We start from the raw sequence: 24,141 nt of genomic DNA, 5'->3' as shown, positions 1-24,141 counted from the left end.
TTTGCTGTTTTAAAATAAATTATAATTCCATAAATAATATCTTTAAAAACTATAATTATACTTTCCATTAACTCAGATTAGCTTCCTTATCCCTTCTCTCTCCTTACTATAAATCTAAATTCATATAGTTATACCAAATGTGTGGGCTAAAATATTATATGGATCATGGAGACCTCTGGGTTATAACTTAAGAGGTTTTAAAATTGGATTTCAAATTCACACTGCTAGTTTAAGGGGATGAAGACCTCAGCAATACGATTTTTTCATGCAGCAGAAGTGGCATGATATTCAGGGTGAAACCTCACCTTTATTGACTCTCAAAATTATTCCAACTGAATGAGTAGTGGAGATATGGTAAATGGCTTAGACTCCTTAGGGTGTTGATGAAATGATCTACAGTCCAATGCTACTGGACTCAATACCCATTGTAGTCTAATTAAATAATACAGAAATCTTATCAGTAAAGCAACAAAGAAATACTTTTTAAAAGGAGACAGCAGTTTCAGCATTAGAAAATGAAATCGTGACTGTATGCACATATGAAAAATACATATTTGTGTGATAAGCCTCCTATAAAAGTGCTTAATAAAGGTATATTGGCAAAGATATTTGATTAAGCTATATAAATGATAGCCTGAAGTTCACTAAGGTGCCGTGATTCTATTTTTTCCATGGGTAAGCTTTCACCCCTTTTATAAACTTTCATTATTCTTGTCAGTTTCAGCATTACTCTTTTTAAAATAAATCTTCTAAGTACTATATCTAGGAAACCACACAAATGATATGCATACAGCTCAATTAATTATTTCAAATTGAACACACTCATGTAACTGCCACGTAGATCAAAAAATAGAACATTTCATCATTATTCTTAAAAGAAATTCAATCTTTAATTCCAGGGAAGAAAGTCTGAATTACTAAATACATTTGGTATATTTAGGCAGTTATCCCATCCATTAGGGTTTAGACTGGGCTGTCTGGGTAAAATTTAAATATGAGTGAGTGAGCAAATTTAAATATGACTCCACAGTCTAGAGACAAAACATTCCTTGGAAAATGTGTGAGGCTCCATCAACACGACTTGCCACAGGTCTTTTCCATGTGTCAGAGGACAGACTGTCAGGACCAATGACTTGTCCATGTTTGAGCCACAGAGCTCAAACCAAACACTTGACTCATCTCTGGGTTCATTTTTACCCCTAAGCTGCCTTTGTCACAAAGGTGTAGTGTAATGAAATGCATGTGACCCGACAAACTGAACAGAGCCTCACTGTTCAAAGGAGGTAAAACAGACGATTAATATGTCAGCACAAAGTGAAGACTCAGAAGGCTGGAATATCAATCTCTTTTTTAATCTGCCTTTCTTGCTTTGAATAAAAGGTTGCCTAGAATCCACATTCAGGTTAGAAATGCAGATGCTCAAAAGTGAGCAGATCCTGCAGACATGACAAGAAATATCTCCAAAGAAGAGTAGGACCGAGGAAAGGAATTATTAATGCCCAGTGTTTCCACTCAAAGTAGACCTTTTGCTTTTTGCACAAACCAGATACACAGCTATTTGCTGACTTGATCAGAATTGATTTAACGTGATCAGGATCAGTCCCATGAAAGCAGAGATCTTAAGAGGCTATGGACCATTACATGGCTGTAGCTTATAGCAAACATCATTTTCAGCAGTATTAAAGCTTATGAAAGCCCAGGAGAGTTTTTTTATTCTCCTGGAGATTTCTCTTTCACAACCAACCAGAACCACCGTGAAGGACTCAGTTTGCTGTGTATGAATTAACCAAAGTAACTTGGATCCTTGGTTTCTAAGTTCCATGCTTGCCCTGTTAGAAGTTCAAATGTTTGCTTTCAGAGCAACCATTCCCGATGGCTGGGAAGTTAAGCAATCCAGCACCTCTGTCCAGAAATTGAGTAAAATTCAAAAAGAAGCATTTTCAGAGTATACTTTTAGGGAAGAAAGTTGGATGAGGGGCTTTAAGTTGATTCTGCTATTTCCTGTTTCAGGATATGCCTTGCAACTTGGTGGATAAATGCTACCTATGATAAAATATTTCATTTAGAACTGTACAGTCATTTTGTATTCTAAATGAATAACATGCATTGCATTCATACACCCTCACTCTCAACAAGGAAGCCAGTAATTTAGTTTTAGCTTTCGTCTCTGCTTAAGTGCAAAATGCTGGCACATAAGGTAATTTGAAAACAATTATTAAGGGTGGTTTTCAAAGCTAGTATACATATATAATCACCCAGTATCTGGCACAGATCCTTCTACTTAAGCTCCGAAGTTTCCTAAAGTGGAGAGTAAACAAGACCTTGCTGTTTCATTAATGCTGGTAAAGACTCGTGACTAAAATGGTCATAAAGAGATACTTTAATGGTGAAAAAACACAAAACACTTACAGTTCTTATATTAAGAGAAGATAAACAGTTTTGATTTTCCTTTAACAGAGAATTCTGGTAATTTACAGGACATGATGTTCAAAATGCAATTTTTTTTTTCCCTTGTCAACTTGAAAAAAACAAATACACTATTTGGAGAAGGAGAAATTATCATTTTATCAACCTGAAAGTTTGCCATAGCCATCTTCTCAAAATATTTGAGAGAGACCACCAGTGCTACATCCTAGGGCAGCGATTCTCAACCATGGGTGATTCTGCTTCCTAGAGAACATTTGTCAATATCTGGAGATACTTTTGAGCTGTCACAACTGAGTGTGTGTGAGGAGGTGGGGGGAAGGAGGGGTGAGGGTAGAGGAGATATTACTAGTCTGATGGGTAGAAGATGAGATGCTGCTAAACATTCTTCAATGCATAGAACAGTCCCCCAACCAAGAACTGTCTGGCCCAAAATGTCAGTAGCACTGAGGCTGAGAAGCCTTCTGCTAGAGTATGGTGATACAAGATTACTTGTAGCAGTAGAAGCTGAGATTGCTCTGATCACTGAAATATAGACGGAACTCTCACTCTGGTCCATACAGTTCAACCTCTTCTAAACTTCTGAGAATATTTGTTAAGTAACAACTCTAACGTGAAGCTGGCAATTAAAGAGAAAAGGATGAGAAGATGAGTATTCCCTAAATTCAAAACAGATTCAGAGGTTCAAATCTGGCTATATTTATCCTGCTGTATGTATCACTTTGGTCTCCTGAGATTAAAAAAAAAAAAGATGGAAAGAAAGAAAGGAGGGAAGGAAGGAGGTGGGAAAGAGGGGGGAAGGGAAGAATAAGCCTTTTGGTTTTCATCTTCAGTGATGAATACAGCCATAGCAAGGTAGACACATTACTCTTCGTAAAGTGAGAACATTTGAGGGGCTCATTTCAGACCCTTCCTGTCCACACAAAGACAAACCCTTTCTGTCTGATGTCACCTACATCAGAAGGGGCTTGAATTCTATTTTGTATTTTAATGGTATCACTACAACAAAGCAAGACTAGATCATAACAAAATTGACCCAGCATAACAAAAGGAGTCATTACTCGATTTCTATGCAATCACCGTGCACGTGTGTGTGCTCAGTCGTGTCCGACTTTTTGCAACCCCATGACCTGTAGCCTGCCAGGTTCCTCTGTCTATGGAAATCTCCAGGCAAAAATACTGGAGTGGGTTGCCATTTCCTCCTCCAGGGGATCTTTCAGACTCAGGGGTTGAACCCGAGTCTCCTGTGTCTTGCGAACTGGCAGGCGGATTCTTTACTACTGACCACCTGGGAAGCCCAGGCAGTCACCATTTGCACCTAAAAATGGCATTCTTCAGAAATGAGAAAATTCTGAATGCACTATTTGGATAAAATAAATAACAGGTTTGTGAGAAGAGAGAAAGGGAAATGAAAAGAGATCTACTGCAAAATTAAGAGGCAGACACAACTGACAAGCTCAGGTTCTGCTGGCATCACGACTGCCAGGATGCAAAGCCGGGTCTAAACACAATAAAATAATCTGTAGAACACCTATTAGCTGATAGGCGTATGATTATCTGATGGGCACACTGTAACTGCTCTATTTGGTGTATTTACACTTAAGCCTATAATAACAGTTCCTTGAAAAGGACTGCTGTATATTTAACTGATGATTTGGCTCCAACAATTAAATCCTACTATACTTTAGAATGCTAAGCTATTTCCAGAGTTGGAAAGAGACCAGCTGACTCACATCTCACCCTTCTCCTTCAGGTCAGCAATGGCCCCTGAGGCAGTACTGAGGATGCTGCTGTTTTGAGTGGCACCAGTTTGCCAACAAGAAGCTACTTGAAAAGCAGGCATGCTTCTGCCATCTGTGACACAAATAGAGGCTTTGTTCAGAAGGTGGGTTAGGACACTTAACTTTTAAGGAACACTCTGTAGTGGGTTAGCATTTCATATCTGTACTAGTTTTCGTATCTAGATTAGTATGCCACAGAGAGGTATGCTATTCTATGGAACACTGACCTTGTACAATATTTACCCCCAGAAAATTCTGTTTTAAAGAGAAGTGCCTGATTTGGGAAGGATAAAACTGGATATAATTCCTTTCTCCTCACCCCCAGTATGACTTTAAGGGCTTAAGATTGTTCTTCTCTGTTTCAGGATAAAATTTGCACATGTCACAAACTGACCCAATTCTTTTATTTCTCTTTCTAGTTTAACTTTAAACTTGCCTCATTCTACACTCTAATTAGCGGTTACCTCTGGATCCTATGAATGGGACAGTGGTTGGGAAGCATAGTTGTTCAATTTTGCAGGGCATGTTAGCTTCTTCAGGCTGCAAGGGCCCAGAGTTTCAGATAATGATGTCCTAGCCAGGGGGCTCCACAAGTTAGCATGAGCTTCTTCAGGATTTAGAGTCAGAAAATTCCCACCTTTCTTTCATTAAAAAACAAAAAGGGACTTCTCTGCTGGTGCAGTGGATAAGAATCTTGCCTGTCAATGCAGGGGACACAGGTTCAATCCCTCGTCCGGGAATATTCCAAATGCCCATGGAGCAACTAAAGCCCATGTGCCACAACCACTGAGCCTGTGCTTAGAACCTGTGAGTTGCAGCTACTGAAACCCATGGACCTAGAGCCTGTGCTCCACAACAAAAGAAGCCACCTCAATGAGAAGCCTGCCCACTGCAACAGAGTAGCCTCCACTCACTGCAACTAGAGAAAGCCCACACACAGCAACAAAAACCCAAGGAAACCAAAATAAATAAGTTAATTAAAAAAATACTGGAAAACAATTTATTATAAAACACTTTGAACACATGCAACAGTAGAAAGAATAGGGTGGTGAACCTCCAATTTCCTTCATTACCATTCAACCATTATTAAGATTTTCAACATTTACCTAATTCTTCCCTTTCATTTCTTATATATTTTAAAGTAAATCTCATATATCATGCCATTTAAATCCTTCAATGTACATTTAAAAAGAATATTTGTAACATAACCACAAATATTTGTAACCATAACATGGCTATCACATTTGGCAAAATTGTCCTAGGATTTTCTAAAACAGTTTAAATTTTTAAAATTAAATTTTATCAATTGTGTCAAAATTATATTTTTAATAGGAGCTGTTTGAATTCGTATGTAAATAAGGCCTGAACCTTGCATTTTGTTGTTCTATCTTTTAAGTCTCGATTTCTGGTTTTTTGACTGGTTTATTTTGTCTGATTTCTGATGGATTATCAGAGGGTCACTTCTTAAATGAGTTATCTTCAAGTGCTCTTCCTTGTTCAATAATATGAAATGTGGTAGGGAAGGAGCCCTTAGGATTTGAGGTTATATTACCATTATAAAATACATCCTACATGTGGGTATAGCTTATACGGTTACTTTACTAGTATTAGTATATATAGATATATTCCTCAACTTATTTCAAAAATTATTTAAGAGAGACTTCACTCACAGAAAAATAGATTTTGATCTTTATTATAATAATTCTTCCCAAACTAAATGCTTCAGTGAGTCAAAGTCATTCAAGAGAATTCTGCTTCTGATACTAACTGCAGGGGTTAACAAAACTTTAAAGTTTGAGGGCACAGTCCTCTACAAAACTTCCTTCACTTCTGGCACCACCTGCAAATTTGAGAGGTTCCTCTAGCCATCTCAGGTTTGATAACTTGCTAGACAGATGCATACAACTGTCTGAAAGCTATTATACTCATGGTATGGATCCCTGGGTAGAGAAGATTCTCTGGAGAAGGAACTGGCAACTTGCTCCAGTATTCTTGCCTGGGAAATCCCCATGGATAGTGGAGTCTGGCGGGCTATGGTCCTACAGTCCATGGGGTTGCAAAAGAGTCAGACACACCCTAGCGACTAAACAACAAGAATGAATCATTCAGAGAAAGGATACAGATGAAAATCATCCAAGAGAAGATATATAAAGAGTCTGAGAGTGCTCCAAATATAAAAACTTGTCCTGAGAATGCATTGTACTCCTTGCACTGATATGGACAATCCAGAAAAGTCCTCAGAGTTTTTAGTTTCCAGGGTTTTTATTAGGTCTCTGGTACATAGGAATGCTAATTAATTCAATGTTCTCATGGTTAATCTCATCCTCCAGGCTGACTGATATCAAAAAACACAAAGCCTTCATCCTAACTTCATGGTTGATCTTCCTGGTGTGGTAAGCTCACCCTAAAATCTGTTGTGGGCAGCTCCCACTCTAAAAAAGACACTCCTATCAAGTATGACACAGGTTATCTCCCAGAAAGAAAGAAAGAAAGTGAAGTCGCTCAGTCGTGTCCAGTTCTTTCCGACCCCATGGACTGTAGCCTACCAGGCTCCTCCCTTGATGGGATTTTCCAGGCAAGAATACTGGAGTGGGTTGCTGTTTATCTCCCAGAAGCTGAAGGCAAAGGAGACCTCTCATTGGACAAGGCCAAATTCTTTATTACAAAAAAATTTACCTGTTCTTATTACCCATGCTAGACCTAGCCTGTTCCTTTTACTATGATGCTTCACTATGGGAATAATTTTCACACAAAACTGCTGTGAAATTTTTTAAGAAGAAGTAAATTAGATCTGTGAATAAATATCTCTGATAATATAAAATTAAGATGATCAAAACAAGACGGTAACCTCCAAATAAGAGCTAAAAATAAAATGATAGCTTGAAAAATACACATCACTTTAAACTATGTAATTAAGAAGAAGAAAATATAAATGTTTTCAATATTTTATTTTTGTAAACTTTTAAAATGTTTATTTGAAAGCTAACCAAGTTTTTCATTGTAATCTATCTGAAGCCTCATAGACCTAGGTGAGATATCTTAACAGAAAGAGAAATTCTAAGAAAAATTAGCACTTTATGAGCTCAGATCATTTGTGATTCCTGTAATTGCAAAAAATAGGTGGACATATGGTACAAATTCTCACTCATTCTACTTTATTTTGTAAGTGAGATGTGTAAAGCTCTTCAAGACCTTCTCTACCATACATGAAAACAGAGTAAAGAGTTATGGATTTACACCTTTTTTTTTCCCCCAACATGAAATTTTATGAATTACATACAGTGGTAGGTCAAGAACTGGGTTTGAATAAATTAATGAATGGATTCTACTGTATTCAAAAAAATCAATGAATATGAAGGAACCATGATTTTACCCTTTTTCCTCTTTACTAATTAATTTCTGGATCCAGTACCCCTCTCTGATGCAGAGAAGATAGTGGGGTTATATTCCTACTCAGCAGAGCTTCAGGATTGCCTTATCCACACAAATAAGGAAGCACTTACTTCCGTAAAGGACCTCTTGTCCATTTGAAATTTTTGTTTCTTAGTGATTTTAATTCTGTTAAGGCACCTAGTGAGGGCAGAGAACTTCCCTAAAGACACATGTGGCCTCTGCTATTTTCCAAAAGTCAATCAGTCCCATTTGTGTCTTCAGAAAAAGCAATCACTCACTACTACAGAGCACAGAGTACATGGGGAATTTACGAAACTATTACAAGTTTAAAAGAACAGCATTCATATGTTTTTTCCACCTCAGAAGTGTTAAAGACTATAGATTGCAACTGAGGGAAAATTAAGGTCCCTATTTACACATTTCACTGTGCCTGTGAAGCTGAAAAAGAAATGAACTTAGTTGCAAAAGTATGTAGTTCACTCAGGCAATTTCATTGTTTTAGTGTAGGGAAAACGTCCTTTAATGTCATCAGCTAGAGAAAGGTGAATATTCAGGAATTTAAAAGCAGCCAGAAATGTTAATACAAAAAAGAAAAAGCATTGGCTTAGAAAGCATGCTCGGAGAAGGCAATGGCACCCCACTCCAGTACTCTTGCCTGGAAAATCCCACGGGCAGAGGAGCCTGGTGGGCTGCAGTCCATGGGTTCGCTAAGAGTCGAACACGACTGAGCGACTTCACTTTCACTTTTTACTTTCATGCGCTGGAGAAGGAAATGGCAACCCACTCCAGTGTTCTTGCCTGGAGAATCCCAGGGATGGAGGAGCCTGGTGGGCTGCCGTCTATGGGGTCACACAGAGTCGGATATGATTTAGCAGCAGCAGCAGCAGAAAGCATGCTTATGTATATGGAGGATGAGGAAGAAGTGGCAGCTGGGAAAAGTCTCCTCAATCAGTGATTCCCAAGCTGAGGTGGGAAAAGATTAGAATCTCCAGGGGTTGTGGTGTAGTTTAAAAGGATATTAAGTACTATAATCTTATATTTTAAATATAGATAATTTTCTTTCATTTTTGTAACATGGATCCTGGCGAGTCCAGCTCTATAAAATCTTCTTGGCTGGTGAAGATAAGTCAGTTCTAACCAAGAAGCCAAGAAGATTCTGATCAGAAGAGGGAGTGGGAAGTCAGAGGAGGGAAGTGCAAAACACATACCAACCCCCATCCCCTGAGGGGCACAGAGGGCAGGGGAGAGTCGACATTGTGTCTGCTAACTAAAGAGGGCATTCTGTTTCAAAAGATTGAAAAATACTGACCTGAGTTGTCTGAAAAATAATACTTTCAGAACCGTATTCACTAAGGGCCCTTACTGCAATGTCAAGGTAACCTTAGGGGCTCTTGACACCCCGGAATGCTGGTGACCTCTGGTACTTTCTGGAACCTAGCTTACCTCTGCATGGGGCATTCTATTTTGTTTTTGTATTCACAGGTCATCTCTTTCAGAGAAGCGCAAAGCACCTTTTAGATGTTTATTTTTTTAAAACTCTCCAACTGCCTGAAACAGACTAGAAACAGTAATATTTAAGGTTTTACCTGCACTCTTTCAAATCAACACATTTGGCTCTCTTTTATGCCCCTCGCTGCTGTCTATCTTGACAAATGTCATGGATTCATGAGGAAAAAACGCTATCATCGTCTAAAGATCCCACAAAACACTTCAAAACATTCAAACGCTCTCTGCTTCCACAGCCTGTATTAACAAATTGTACCTGTCAATAAATACAGATAAATTAGGTGACTGCAAGTGAAAACCTCTAAGGTAAATCAGTAACTTAGGAAAAAAAAACAACACTAAAACTAAACTCCATGTAGGTGATACACCATAATTCTGTTGCTGGCTCATCAGATCAGTAGCCAATCAGGTCCTGGCAGGCCATATGTATATTTATAAATATATCTGCTAATGTAAAGGTCGAGCTGCCTACTGCTCAGGGAAATCAGGCACATTTGGAACCATCCCTAGATTTTGGTTTCTTTAAAAAAAAAAAATATTTTGACAATCTGTGACAAATGCAATCCTGCCCCCATATGTTTTGTACTATTTAAAGGGAAATGACACTCAGTTGCCTTCACATCAACACGTGAATTTCTTTCTTTTAATAATGAAGTCAGAAAATGGGAAAAGAGGGAGGTTACCTTCTATACATAGTTAAAAAATATAAATATCTTTTCAAATTTCCACGCATGCCCAACAGGACAGAGCTTCCAAAATGTGTGTTACTGTTCATGAATTAAGAAATAACAGAAACTTTTGTTCCAAGTTGGAGGCAGAGGTAGAAAAATAATGAATGACAAGAGAGTGTTGGTAGATTCTTGCTATGAAATGCAGTCTCCTGGCCCCTTGCTCATTTTTTTTTTATGCTCATAATTCTTTGCACTTTTCTGGGCATGGGGATGAAAAAGGCTCTGCTTAAATGTTATCCTCTGCCAGCTGCTGCAGAAATCTCTTATAGAGTAATTTAGAATATCCAGACATCTCAATCAGGACTGAGAATGACATTATAAGGCTATGAGATCCAGAAGTCCAGAATAAACCTTATACACTCCAAACTCATCTACTTGCATCCCACTCCATTCTTTAGTATTAACAGAATAACAAGGTTTTCCCATGGCATGGACGACAGAAACTTGAATAAAAATTAAAAAAAAAAAAAAAACCCAAACATTCAAATGACATCTTTGGTAGGAAAAAAAAAAAAAAAGCTTCTGACAAGAGGGAAGGGTATGAAAATATTTTCAGAGAACTTGTTTAATCGCCCAGCAATGTCTTCTGTTCTATTTAGCCCTCGAATCTGAATAATCATGACAGATGGCTTTAAAAAAAAGTTAGCTAAATTTTCAGATAACGCAGCCTTCTGTCGTTTTCTCCTACTCTGAGGTTTGCGCGGTTTGTTTAGCAGGCTCTGAACTGCAGGCTGCTCATTGGTGATCAGCTTTCACTTAGTATCTGCAGAATTCACACCACTTGATACCGTATGCTCAGGACTCCAAGGGGTAGAAATATTGTCAGTTCAGATGACAAAAGATCTTCACAGGCCACCCCTCCTCAGCTCAGATATTAGATCCACATTTTACGCACAAAGCAATGTTGGAAATGTAAAGGGCCAAGAGGCGAGCTCTTGGCTCTATCAGCTAGGCCATCTCTTTGTAGCAGAATAAACTCATGTCTGATGCTATAATTACAACCCTAATGGACACACTTAATTTATTTTAGAGAACTGAAGTTGATATCCACTAGTGCTATTATTAAAAAGACTAATGAGAGGTGCTCAGTAAGAAAAGAAAAGATTTATTGAATTCCTTTTGGCACCCGGCACAGCTTAGCAATTTTGAGAGCCCATCAAAACAGCAGATATATACCCTGCTCAGATGTGCTGTACGGGATGTGAGCTGGGTTTCAGATTTTCAATAACAAATCTGTCACTCTGATTTTAATTAGACGGCTTAAAGCAGCTACATCAATAATGGCAGAATGACAGCTTAGTTCAAAGATCATAGAGATGTTACTCTACTTTAATAGTTCTTTTATACAAGTACATATTTCAGAAGTTTGCAAGGCATTCATCTTGACTACCCCTTTCACCAAAGAGAAGACAAAAAAATATTCCTAATTGAATTGAACCACAAACACTAGCAGTCATCACCATTTCTACGCCAGGCTGTTGCATCCAGCTGGTTAGGAGGTCTAATTTCACACCATGCAGCAATGAAATGCTGCTAACTTTTATTTGTGAGTATAAAATAGTAATATTTCATGACCACAAAATGCCAGTTGACACCGCTGGGTGCACCCTCCGCTGGTCTGAACCTGAAAGACGAATGGCTGTCTTGGTTGAGTACTAAAAACTGGACCTTCCTTGTGAAAAGCTCCCAGGAGGGGAGGACCTGGGAGGGGGGAGGCAGAGGCCCTCCAGAGAAGTTCACACGCAGTTGGGAATACTTCTCAGCCCAAGAGAAGGTGGGAGTGATAACCTCAGAAAGAAAAACTGTTGGAAAGGTCCAGCCATTTCTTAAAGGGGTTCTTGCGAGTGTGTGTGCTAAGTCGCTTCAGTCGTGTCTGACTCTGTATAACCCTATGGACTATAGCCTGCCAGGCTCCTCTGTCCATGGATTTTCTAGGCAAGAATACTGGAATGTGTAGCCATGCTCTCCTCCAGGGGATCTTCCTGACCCAGGGATCAAACCCACATCTATTGTCTCCTGCACTGGCAAGCAGATGAGGTATACATAATTGTCATTGTATTTCTTTACACTAATTCTTATTACATGAATAAAAACGTACTGACTGCATAAGTAAACACTGTTAATATATACATAAACACTATTAATATAGTGATGTATGTCCTTCTGTATTTTATCCCATGGAAATAAGTATTTTATACATACACACACACACACTTCCCTTATAAAAGGAAGTCATGCTATATATATACTGTAAATTTTTTTGCTTAATAACAATTATTTTTTCATATAAATATATCTCAAAATTATCATTTTAACAACCATGTAATAATATTCCGTTATGAAGTGAAGTGAAGTGAAGTCGCTCAGTCGTGTCCGACTCTTTGCGACCTGATGGACTGTAGCCCAGCAGGCTCCTTGGTCCATGGGATTTTCCAGGCGTGAATACTGGAGTGGGTTGCCATTTCTTTCTCCAGGGGATCTTCCCGACCCAGGGATCGAACCCAGGTCTCCTGCATTGTAGGCAGATGCTTTACCATCTGAGCTACCACCCATATTATTTAATCAGTGCCCTCTTGGACATTTAGATAGTCCCCAATTATTTTGCAATTGTGTATATGCATATATACTATTAATAATGATATAGAGTACATAAACATGTTCTCTCCATACATGAACATGTACTATATGTACACATATATAATTGGATTATGATGTTAGAATAAATTATCTTAGGATAAATTCTTAGAACTGGAACTCCTAGGTCAAAATATCTTTATTAAAAAAAAATTTGTTTTGAATACATGCTAGCCATTGTTTTGGCCTAGACATGGAATATTTGTTTTAGAAGCAACTTCTCCTGAATCAGATTCTGACAAAACCCCAGACTTCCTACTATCATTTTTTCAGAGTCATACAAATCCACAATTTCATCCCTGCCTCCCCAACAATGCTGTTTATCACTCTCCAGAATAATATGAACTTTCCCTGGACCCAGTCCCTATAAGGAATCTTGTTCTGATCAATCTTCAATGATGTACGCATGGTTGTATTGACTCCCCATTGGCATGACTAAAGTCCTGAACCTGACTGCTGCAGCCTCTAAATCTGACATGTTCAGAACTGATACCAATACTTTTTTACCAGTGCTATCTCACTACTCGGAATCAGCTCTGCCACTTTTCAGCTTATCTGACCTTGGGACAGTGACTTATTATCTGTGAGCCTCAGTTTCTTATGTGGTCAGGTTTCCTCCTCCAGGAAGCCTTCCTAGACCTCCCATGTCTGGGTTAGAAGCCTTTCTTTGTGTCCCCACAATACTTCACACTTCACCCAGCATAATATTTAACCACACAGTTCAGTGGTTGCCTGATGACCTGTTTTTCCCCAACACTAGACTATCAGAACCATATGTGTCAATATTGACCACTACTTTTGCACCATTCACTGAAGAATGTGATTGTTGAGTGCTTACCTTGTTCCAGGTACCAAGGATACCTCTTTGCTAGAGATATAGCAGAGAACACAACACATGACACGTACTCCAGCGGGGGAAGAGCAAGCCAATAGCTCAACAGATCAATATGCTCTATGGCAGATTTGGTAACTGCTATGGAGAAAAACAGGACTTAAGTAAGGGGAAAGGAATGCCAGAGGTTAGGGGTAGACTGGGGAAGGCCTGGCACTTAGGCAGAATGGAGTCTGAAGAGGCCTCCTGAAAGGTGACATGTGAACAAAGGTGTCCAGAGCTGGGAGAGGTCATTCTCCCTGGTTTAAGCAGCCAGCTCCTTCTGTTGGTTTCAGACACAAATGCCCTGCATAATATTTTGCTTACCAAAAAGTATCTGCTGCTTTAAAAAGAATTTGTTTTTCTAAATATATCCCCCAGTATAATCAGCTCTGTGCTAGGTATTACAGAAAGTAACTTTTAGGCTAGCACTGAAACAATGAAAGCTTCTGATGGAAGCTTTAAGTGTTTTAGGATTTAAGTGTTGAGGGAACTGACAACATACACACAAACCCAAATTCATGATGTAAGTGGCAAGGCTGGGATTAAAATCCTTCTCTGCCACCTCCAGAGCCCACATCTCTCTATTCCACCAGAGATGAGTAAGACCAGCAGGCTGCCAAGTCATTTTAGTTCAAATTTGACAGGACTCCCACAGCACTGGCATTGCTTTGTTTGAATGCCTTTCCCACATGACCTTGCTGTGTTTAGACACCTTTGACAGCCCACACTGAACATAACCTAAAACGATCTTCACTTTAAGAGTTCATTGATTGTGCCTCTGTAGGTTCCAAGTGGTGATTTCCTAAAAGCTGTAAGGCATTTTAACTGAGATTTCTTCTCAAAAATGTAGATAATTCTAACAGTTGACACACAGTGAGTGTTTTTTAAGGATGTGCTTAGAAAGTATTGCTCCTGGCCAACTATCTCCATCAGATCACTGTCCAGTTTTGCCTTCTGCTCCTCACTGCCTTTCTTCCTTTTTCCTGCTTGCTTCCTATTTCCAGCTGCCAGCAACTCAGATAATTAAATGCCAAAGTAGTGACACTTGGCATTTCAATGAGCACTCTGTGTTGACTACACAGTCTCTCTCAACAGCCCTCCTGCTCAGCATGCGTGTAAGCTCTGTGCTGCTCTGCTGAACTGAAGCGCTCCTTTGTTGCAGAGCTGGATGAACTGAAGAAAGATGAACTCGGGCAGCAGCCCAGAACTGAGTGGAGGGAGGCAGCAGATTCCCCAGTTTCTCTCCTTGCCACCTCTCAGAGTTTATGTCCTCAATTCAATGAAACAAGCATTTGTTAAGACCTTAGCCTTCTGGGTTCAGACCTCTGCTGGGATACTTTTTAATGAATTTTGTATTAAACAGGATAGGACTTTAGGTCTTTTCATTTCAACCAGGTATTGGCAAGATATTGTACTGTACACGATTGCAAAGTGATTTCACCTTGATGGCTCACCTGATTTTATTTGAAACCTATTAGTGAGGACAGAAGTAGACAGTGGATATCAAAGTCTGACTCTAGCTTCTAAAGCTGTAGTTTATGTCTTGGAACAACTAAATTCATTCAAAAGTTTCCTCTTCCCCAAAGGCATCATTTGTTCAGACTGCAGCTTAGCCATCATCTCCTCCTGGAAGCCTTCCCTGACTCAATGAGTCTGGGATAAAGACACGCCTAGGTGCTGTAACACAGCCAGTGCTTCACACACTTCCAGACCATAAGCTCGGAGGACAAGAACCAAGTCTACTGACTGCCATGGCCCCAGCGTCAGCCACACTGACAGAAGTAAATCAATGGTGCAGTACATAATTTCAATTAAACTGCTTTGCAAGTGAGATGGAAAATTATCTTCAAATCCCTTCAAGCCATACTGAGCTAAATATGGTCTTAAAATCATCAATATGATTATTACATTTACAGATAACTTTCATTCATTCAAATAATACATATTTACTGAGTACCTTCGATTGGGTTGCCAAAAAGTTCATTTTGATTTTTCCATAATCTGTTATGGAAAAACTTGAACAAACTTATTTTGGCCAACATTGTCCAAACATTGTTCATAAGACTTGCTAGTCAAATGTTATCTTCCTTTCTTTTTAAAAGCCTTTGTTTTTCTCATTCAAAATGGCAACTCACAGGGTATATGCCAAAAAATTGGCTCATGAGGGTTTTAGGGGGAAATTTTCAACCAATGACCACATGATGGTTAGTCTGGGGCAAGAACCATCATATCACTCTTTATATCGTGGGTGCCTTGTAGTACATATGGTATCCAGTAGATGCTCAATTAGTATTTGTGAAAAGTGAATAACTGAGGAACCCGAAACATGCCAGCCACTACTGCATTTAAAAAAGGGAGGAAGGAAGGGAGGAAGTAAAGATGGAAAAATGGAGGGAAGGAAGGAAGGTGTACCAACCCACATGAAAATAATTTACTATGGGAATTTTATCTTTGAGTGAAATCAGTAACTATGCAAGAAGACTATAAAATCCTTGAGTGGTACCCTCTTCATATATGTCACACTTTTCATTAATTTACAGTCAAGATGGACTAAAAAGGACAGGTTTACTCTCTGACCTGAAATATACACACGTATCCCAGACAAAATATATACAACAGACACTTTTCCAGACACTGGACACCAGGCAATGAAAAGTAGGGATTCCTAAGATAAAGAAGAAATGAAGTGAGGCCTCCTACTGCCCCGGCTGACTGCTTTAAGAAAATTTCTGGGTTGCAGCACTGGGAAGATGGTCCCAGGCAGAAGGCAGTAGACTCTCTAAGTTGGGGAAACAGAGCAAGTGGATACGAGGCAGCTAGAGTTTACAGGACAGAATAGAGAAATGTACAGAGAAGAGGATGGTCCAGAAAGAGATTTGTACGAGGTCCCCTCAAGTGTTCAGCTGAGAACTGATAAGTAAATGCATGCATGTGAACAAACTGAGTGCGAAGGTAACACTGAAGGGTTAGAGGAAGCAGTGCTGGGAACTCTCAGAGGGACCCTAGTATGCCTGCCACTCAGACAGAAAGCTTAGCGTTCACAGGATGCCAGGTGACAGTGAGGACTCAGGACAGTCATCCTCAGCAGGGAGGAAGAGTCAGCCCGAGACGGGACACTGCTGCAGGGCTACCTGACAAAACAAGACTGGAAAGGACCACACCATTTGCAAGCGATTCAACTATTCCCCAGAGCAGAGCTCAAGAATATTTACAGGAATGAAAAAATATCACACACCCAACGAGATAAATTTACATTGTCTGGCATCTGATCAAAAACTATAAGGAATGCAAAGAATTAGGAAAACATGACTCATAATGTGGAAAAAAATCAATCTGGCTTTGATGTATTGATAGATGGTACAGATGTTAGAGTTATCAGGCAGAACCATTAAAATAGTTATTACAACTATATTCTTTATATTAAAAGAGTTAAGAAACATGGAAGATATCTAAAAAGGTGAACTTCTAGAGATGAACATTGCAATGTCTCATAAGAAAATTACACTGTAAAGGATTAACCGCAGACTTGACATTGAAGAAGCAAAGACTAGTGAGGCTGAAGACACAGCAATAGAGAATATCTAAAATGAAACACAGAGGAAAAAGAGAATTTTTTTTAAATGAACAGCGTTTTTGATTGGGTGTCAGATATGCCTGGCTTCAGAGCCTGTGTTCTTCCCACCCTGTCATGCAACTTCTACCTGCACGGGATCAACGATGCCCTAACTACAGCAATTTGACTGCTTCACTGAGGTGCCTATTCAGGGTGTGAAGTGCCAAAAGTGGGGGTGAAAGTGTGTGGGAGTGTGCATGTGTGGGGAGCAGTCTATATTCATGACCTTCCCAGTAAAAATATCAAATCTGGATGCAAATACATGAATAGATGTTGTGAGGTGTGCTGAATAAAAAGCTCAGCCCCACATGTGTTGCTTATGGCTAAAGTGACTGGGTACTCAGACCAACTACAGTGGAGCAAAGAGCTGCTTTTACACAATAAATCCTTGTAAAAACCCAACAAGTTCCGAATTTACTCTTCACGTATTAGTATGGCCCAAGGGCATCTGAAAAACCAGCATTTAATTAAAAATAAAATAAAGTTTTTACTATGGCCCATTGCCCCACACATAAATTTTTTTTCCCATGAAAATAGTTTATATTAATATGGTGGTTAGCTCAACTACCTTTTTTATTTTTTAAGGAAAACAGGCTTGGCTTCCTGTATCCTTTCATGTGGTGGGCTCTCTGGACCCAGGGTGTGGATTCAGCCTCAGTTCCAGCTGCTGGCACTGGACATCTGGCATGGACTCAATCATATTAACTCATTCCATCACTCAACCAAGGAATGGCACAGAATCATCATGTAACAAAATCCCATGGTTGGAAGGGATAATAACAGATCATCAATTTATCATTTTTAGCTGCCCAATATTCATTCCCCCTTTGCAATTCACCCCAACTTATTTTAGGAGAATTAGTTCTTCATCATAAAGTAGTATGAGTCCAAGGAGAAATCCAGGAGCTGGCCACTCTCTACAGAAACCACAGGGACCAGTTCAGCCAGGGGTTGGGCATGTTATCTATTAAAATTTGGGACAATATTGGGTAGTCTCCCCCGGGGCAATGCACTTGAGTAAGAGATTCAGTTGTTAAAGAATTGGTTGGAGATTGTTCGTCATAGGGAAACTGTACTGACCAAAATGAAGAATGATTCACAGACTCTGAAAGATGTTTCATTTATGTTTCTGGCCATGCCACATGGCATGTGGGATCTTAGTTCCCTGACCAGGGATTGAACCTGTGCCCCATGCAGTGGAAGTGCAGAGTCTTAACCACTGGACCACCAGGGAAGTCCCTGGAAGATGTTTTAGATTCCACTCAGTCCCATCCATGGTCCTGAAGCTCTCTTTATCCCGTGAACACCCTACTATCCTGCTTTAGTGTGAAGACCTTTGCAATACGGTTAATAATAGTTCCTACCTCCAAAGGACATTATAAAGGGGAGTCATTACATGTAAAGAGCTTAGAGGAGTAGCTTGCACACAGCAAATAATAAATGTTAGCAATAAACAATAATAATACTGTTATCATTGCTATTATTTTACATCTATTAAATGGGACAAATAAACCTACCACATGAGTATATTTCAGATCAAATGTTTAATATATGTCAAAGGTATCATTAACCATACAGTGCTAAATAAATTTACATAATGCTCATTAGAAATTTGAACTCTCTAGGTTAAGGAAACTGATTTTTATACTCAGAGAATCCATAGATCTCTTGAAATAGCACACAAAGCTGTGTGATTTTATGTGTGTGTGTTAATTTGGATCTTTGTATTTGGGGATAGGGTAGGAGGGGTATCCATAGATTTCATTAGCCCCAAAGCCATCCATATCCCCAAAGGAGGCTCATCATTGTTTTAGAGCTTCTGGTAAAAGATCCCTTTTGACCTTAACTAGTGCTTTTCCAAAATTTTGAGACAAGGCTTACAATGGAAAGAGCCTTCAGAGTGGCAGTTGTTCACGGCCAATTCCTTGAGCTTGCCCAGGAAATTCAAGAACTTGCAAGATCCAAGGTCAACTTGGGAGCCAATTTTAAGGGGTTGGTGGCTCAACTAAGGGCTTGCTGGCAGAAGAAGGTAGCCAGCTCTGGCTCCAGGGTGCACCATCAGCTGTGAAAGAAGGGGACCACATAGCTTTCTTCTCTTTTTCATTCTGCCGGAAGTGGCCACTTTGGGGTTGTCTTTGAGGAAAAGCAGTGTGAGGAGATGTATTTCTTGTATAATGATGGCTCCAGAGTTATTTCTAGATTGACTGAAGTCCTGTTGGCATATAAGGATATAGAGATACTTCCTGTTGGCATATAAGGATATAGAGTCCTGTTGGCATATAAGGATAATATGAGATGAGGTGGGGTCAAAAGACAGTGGATAAGAAAGCCTTGCTTGCATCATTATAGGGTTCAAAGTGAGAACTACTTTGGAATTTTTTTTAAGTTTTTTTTTTTTTTACATGTTCTCTTGAGAATCTGAAGATAGAAGATCAAGGCTTTGTTACTTTCAACTGTTCTTTCACCCTCTGTGACTTGGTTTCCTTATCTGTCAAGTAAGGTATATATGACAAGCTCTCATGGTTCCTTCAGCTCTAACATTTTGAAAATTAGTGGAAAAAGGACAATTTTATACACAAAAGGCTAGACATTTTACTCAATGTCAGTTACATTTGCCAGGCCTAAATTACCACAAATCTAAGGCAACAGAATCCAAATTAATGAAGTTTTACAGTATAAAATACAGCATAGACCCATATACTGACCACGATTCTAATGGTTGAGTGGAACATTGAACCATGCCACTGGACACTAACATAGACATTTTCAAACATGACAGGGAAGGCAGAAATGGAGATCATGTGATGACAGATTTAAAATGATCACTAGATAGATACAGGAGAGAAAAGTTGAGAAAACTAAAATTTCACTTGTAAATAAAAAGGGGTTATTTCATTATAAAAATAACATCTGCAAATTTTAAAGTAACTTAATATGAAATTCACTTCCCTTCTTAATTAAAAACCCAGACTATGACACATGTAATTTTAACATGTAGGGTGAGTGAAGAATATGAGAGAAAAAAGAGAACAGATCCTCTTCTGGGGACAGTCTGGTAATACAACTTATGTCCCCTTAAGTTGGCAAGTGTAACTGACATTGAGTAAAGACATGGAGGGGTGAGCTGCTTGGCTTTGGAACTTTGTAGCACTTCATACACTATACTGGATCTTGAAACTGCCTAACACTTGAGTCACAGATGAAGTCCAGATGTTTTTCCTACAGAAATCTGCCCTTTTGTAAACCAATCCTCAACTCAGTCTAACCCACTGTTCTCTAGTTAGAGGTGGCTATTCTGCAGTGCACACACCCCCAACTATACTCCCAATTTAGGTTAACACAAAAATAAACAAATAGTTAACCACAATTAAAGCTTCATTATATAGTTATAGGCTCTCTTGACTAAATCAGTTAGTAAATGGATTATATACTACTACTGCTAAGATACAGTGAATGTCAGAAGACAAAAAGGCATGAAAAAATGCGTACAACATAATCCCTACCTGTAAGGAGTTTACAATCCAATGGAGAAGGTGAGAGTGACAGGAATTCACAGACTGCAAAGCACTTATAAGGAATAGAGGGTTTGAGAGGCAAGGCTGGTTTTCCTTTCATATAGAAGGAGAAACTGTTTGGGGGTGGTGACCAACTGGTATGGACAAGAGGGAGACAGAAAAGGCAGAGTTTCAGTAAAACTAGAAAAATTAGTAAAACAAAAGAGTGTTGTCATTAATAAGATAAAAAATATATATATGGCAAAACCAATACAATATTATAAAGTAATTAGCCTCCAATTAAAATAAATAAATTTAAATAAAAACAAAAATTAAAAAAATAGAGGAGAATGGAGAGATGCAATCAGGACACAGGAGGTTCTATTTGGAACTTTCTGTTTTTATATACCTATGGGGAAACCAAGAAATCTATTAGGCAGGGAGTATGGTGGGGGCAGGGTAGACAATGGACTCTTGCTTTCAAGAAAGATTGAAGGCAGGAGGAGAAAGGGACAGCAGAGGATGAGATGGTTGGATGGCATTACTGACTCAATGGACATGAGTTTGAGCAAGCTCCAGGAGTTAGTGATGGACAGGGCAGCCTGGCGTGCTGCAGTCCATAGGGTTGCAGAGAGTCAGACATGGCTGAGCAACTGAACTGAACTGAACTGAGACAATGGACTCTAGGGTCTGAACACAGGGTTGAAGCCCTGGTAAAACTATGTAGCTTTGGGGGCCTCAATTTCCTCATCCATACAATGGAGATAACATTAATATTTACATGGTAGCTCTGCAATAAAGACATATTTACATAGCACCAGTGAGACTCTTAGCATAGTGCCAACTGCACAAAAAACCTCAAATAAATTCTGTCAGTCTTGCAGCTGAAGGGAAAAGTTCAGATTCCAAGTCCCAAGGACTAAAAGGAGTACAAGTCATAGCTGACTACAGCTCCTGCAACCATTCTAAGTATCTGACCTCCTACAATGAACACAGTGTATCTCCCCAGATAAAGGTTCTGACCCAGCTTCTCCTAAGTTCCTCTCCACCTTGTTCCCACCTGCATTCCCCACTGCCACATAACACCTTGGTTTTTCAGCATCTCCTACACTGGCTGCATGATATCTCTTACTGTCTTTGGTTTCTTGCTTGCCATCAGAATTCCCTGAAAAATGTATGTGATTCCATTATTTGACTACTTTAAAAGGCTGCATTTATCTTCATTTCTTTCAGGAGAAAGTCTTGAGGCAAGCACATGAAGCTGGCACGTCCCCTCACCCACCCCTTGCTGCCATGATTTTCTCTTTTAGGCACCCCTAACAGCTCTTTCCTACAGATACTGCATTTCTGTGCTTTACCACATACTGCTCCTTCTTGCAGAGAAAATGCTTCTTGTCCACCTCTGTGCTCTGAGCGTAACTCGCATGTCCTCAAAGATGCAGCACAAATGTCACCCCCTCAACAGAGCCCTTCCTGACACATTGAACCAGCCACTTCTCCCTAATTCTAGATCTCACATGGGTTATGACTTGGAGTGCTGGTCCATTTAGAAGCAATTATGCTTGATAGGCAGAGAAGGCAATGGCACCCCACTCCAGTACTCTTGCCTGGAAAATCCCATGGACGGAGGAGCCTGGTAGGCTGCAGTCCATGGGTTCGCTAAGAGTCGGACACGACTGAGCGACTTCACTTTCCCTTTTCACTTTCATGCATTGGAGAAGGAAATGGCAACCCACTCCAGTGTTCTTGCCTGGAGAATCCCAGGGACGGGGGAGCCTGGTGGGCTGCCATCTATGGGGTTGCACAGAGTCAGACACGACTGAAGTGACTTAGCAGCAGCAGCAGCAGCATGCTTGATAGAAGTTTCAGAAACTCATCAAGGAAAGCCAAAAAAAGGCCCTATTCCTCAGAACAAAAGATCTGAGGTGACTAAAGCACTGCCACATGAACACAGTTCCCTCTCTGCACAGAGAAAACTGACATTGAGCTTACAGATGTGCTATGGGCTATTATGATTTTTCATAATGAACATGATATAATTTCTTATCCGGAGCTTTCATGTGTGGAATTGTACACTAAATCAAATCACCTTGATTGTTCCTGGGAGCTAATTCAAGTAAGGCAGTGGTAGAAACTTGTTTGGCTGAATTCCTAGGTCCAGTTAGTTATATAACCAAGGCTCACCTTCTCTTTATTGCTTCTTCATAGCCTTCATTTTAATATTCTATTTGAGCTTTCATTTGTGAATAACATCATTCTTCTGCAGCATAATATATCCTATCTCTCTCTCTCTCTCTCTCTCTCTTTTTTTTGCACACATTTCTGTAACATGCAGCATCCCAATAACAAGCACCATCACACTCCTGCTGATTAGACCTGATATGCTATTATTTGGCAAAAATTCTAAAAATTTGGAAGTGTATTAAGAGTCTAAAAAAATTGTATGTCATCATCACTATTTAAAAAATACAATGAGACCATAGAATTAAGCCTCTCAATCAGTTACCAACAACCAGTTCCAAGGTTAGAGGTTTACATATGAGGCCAGTTGGCCAGGGAAGTACCTCCAGACTCCAGGGAATCAGAGCTGCTGTTGTCTTTCGGCTCATTTGCAACACTTGTGCTAACAGTGTGCTCTGGGTGGACGGACTCCCAGCATCCCCTGCTCTACTGAAATGGAGACCGCGGGAAGCTTGGCTTCAGTGCCACCACAGCCTGCAATGAGTGTGAGATGTTTCTGTGGAGCAGGCTGTGTTAAAGATGCTGCTTGACAAGCTGACGTCAAAGAGGCTATAAATATGCCATGGGTTCCTGGGGCTGGAAAATTCTTCCTGACATGAGTATGGTGTTTCTCACTGATGCTGAGAAAAAAGCACTTCAGATTAGTTTAAGGCCGGTTGAATCTCGATTAATCTCTCAGTAAAGCTCTTCAGTAGAATCCCCCCACTCTTAAAATACTCTCGAAGCACCATTTTACTTTTCTTTTGTGACTCTTGACTCATTTTAAGTAAATAAATCTGTATTATATTAGTATCTCTCAGAGGGCTGCAGGCTCCATGAAAGCAGAGATCTTGGGTATGTTGATTATAGTTGCACTACTCCTAGTTACTAGCAGAGGTTCTGACACATCGGAGACATTCACTGTCTCTCTATGGGGTGAAAAGTTCTGCAAAATACCCTTGCTTTTCTTACCCCAAACTCCTTCCTCTTCCTCTGTCCTTCTCTCCTCTCTGTCCTGTTCCTTAAAGTGAAAGTGTTAGTCGCTCAGTCCTGTCTGACTCCTTGTGACTCCTTGGATATTAGCCTGCCAGGCTCCTCTCTCCGTGGGGTTCTCCAGGCAGGAATACTGGAATGGGTTGCCACTTCCATCCTGATGAGCTCCAGGCATCTATTGCTGGTTCCAAAATTGAAAGACACGATTTGAACACTCATCTTGATGGCATATTGAACATAAAATCAGCAGGCTTAGTGACAGTAAGAGACAGTATACTCTAAATATTTCTGCATTCACAGGAAGAGCAGTGCGTAGTGTTAGGGACAATGTACAATAAAAAGGCGGGTCATTACTCTCACAGAATTTACAATTTAGTAGAAAAAGGTTAATCTCAAAAAAGCATACTCAATAAATATGGCCACATATAAAAAGTAACTAAATAATGCATAAAGAAGGAATATCTCAAGAATATGAAGA

General features: G+C 39.7%; 1 protein-coding gene and 1 non-coding gene across 7 annotated transcripts in view; both read right to left on the bottom strand.

Annotated features, from left to right (window-relative positions):
- GLIS3 (GLIS family zinc finger 3) overlaps positions 1–24,141 on the bottom strand; it is a 493,388-nt gene that overhangs the window by 148,653 nt on the left and 320,594 nt on the right. The gene's annotated exons all lie outside the window — the stretch shown is intronic.
- Positions 18,118–18,190, bottom strand: TRNAG-UCC (transfer RNA glycine (anticodon UCC)). Its single transcript has one exon. It is a non-coding gene; the product is annotated as a tRNA-Gly (tRNA).

The sequence above is a fragment of the Budorcas taxicolor genome, chromosome 8 (assembly GCF_023091745.1).
Source record: "Budorcas taxicolor isolate Tak-1 chromosome 8, Takin1.1, whole genome shotgun sequence".
Lineage (NCBI taxonomy): Eukaryota > Metazoa > Chordata > Mammalia > Artiodactyla > Bovidae > Budorcas > Budorcas taxicolor.
The sequence above is the reverse complement of the archived record's forward strand: the minus strand, read 5'-3'. Positions and strand labels throughout refer to the sequence as shown.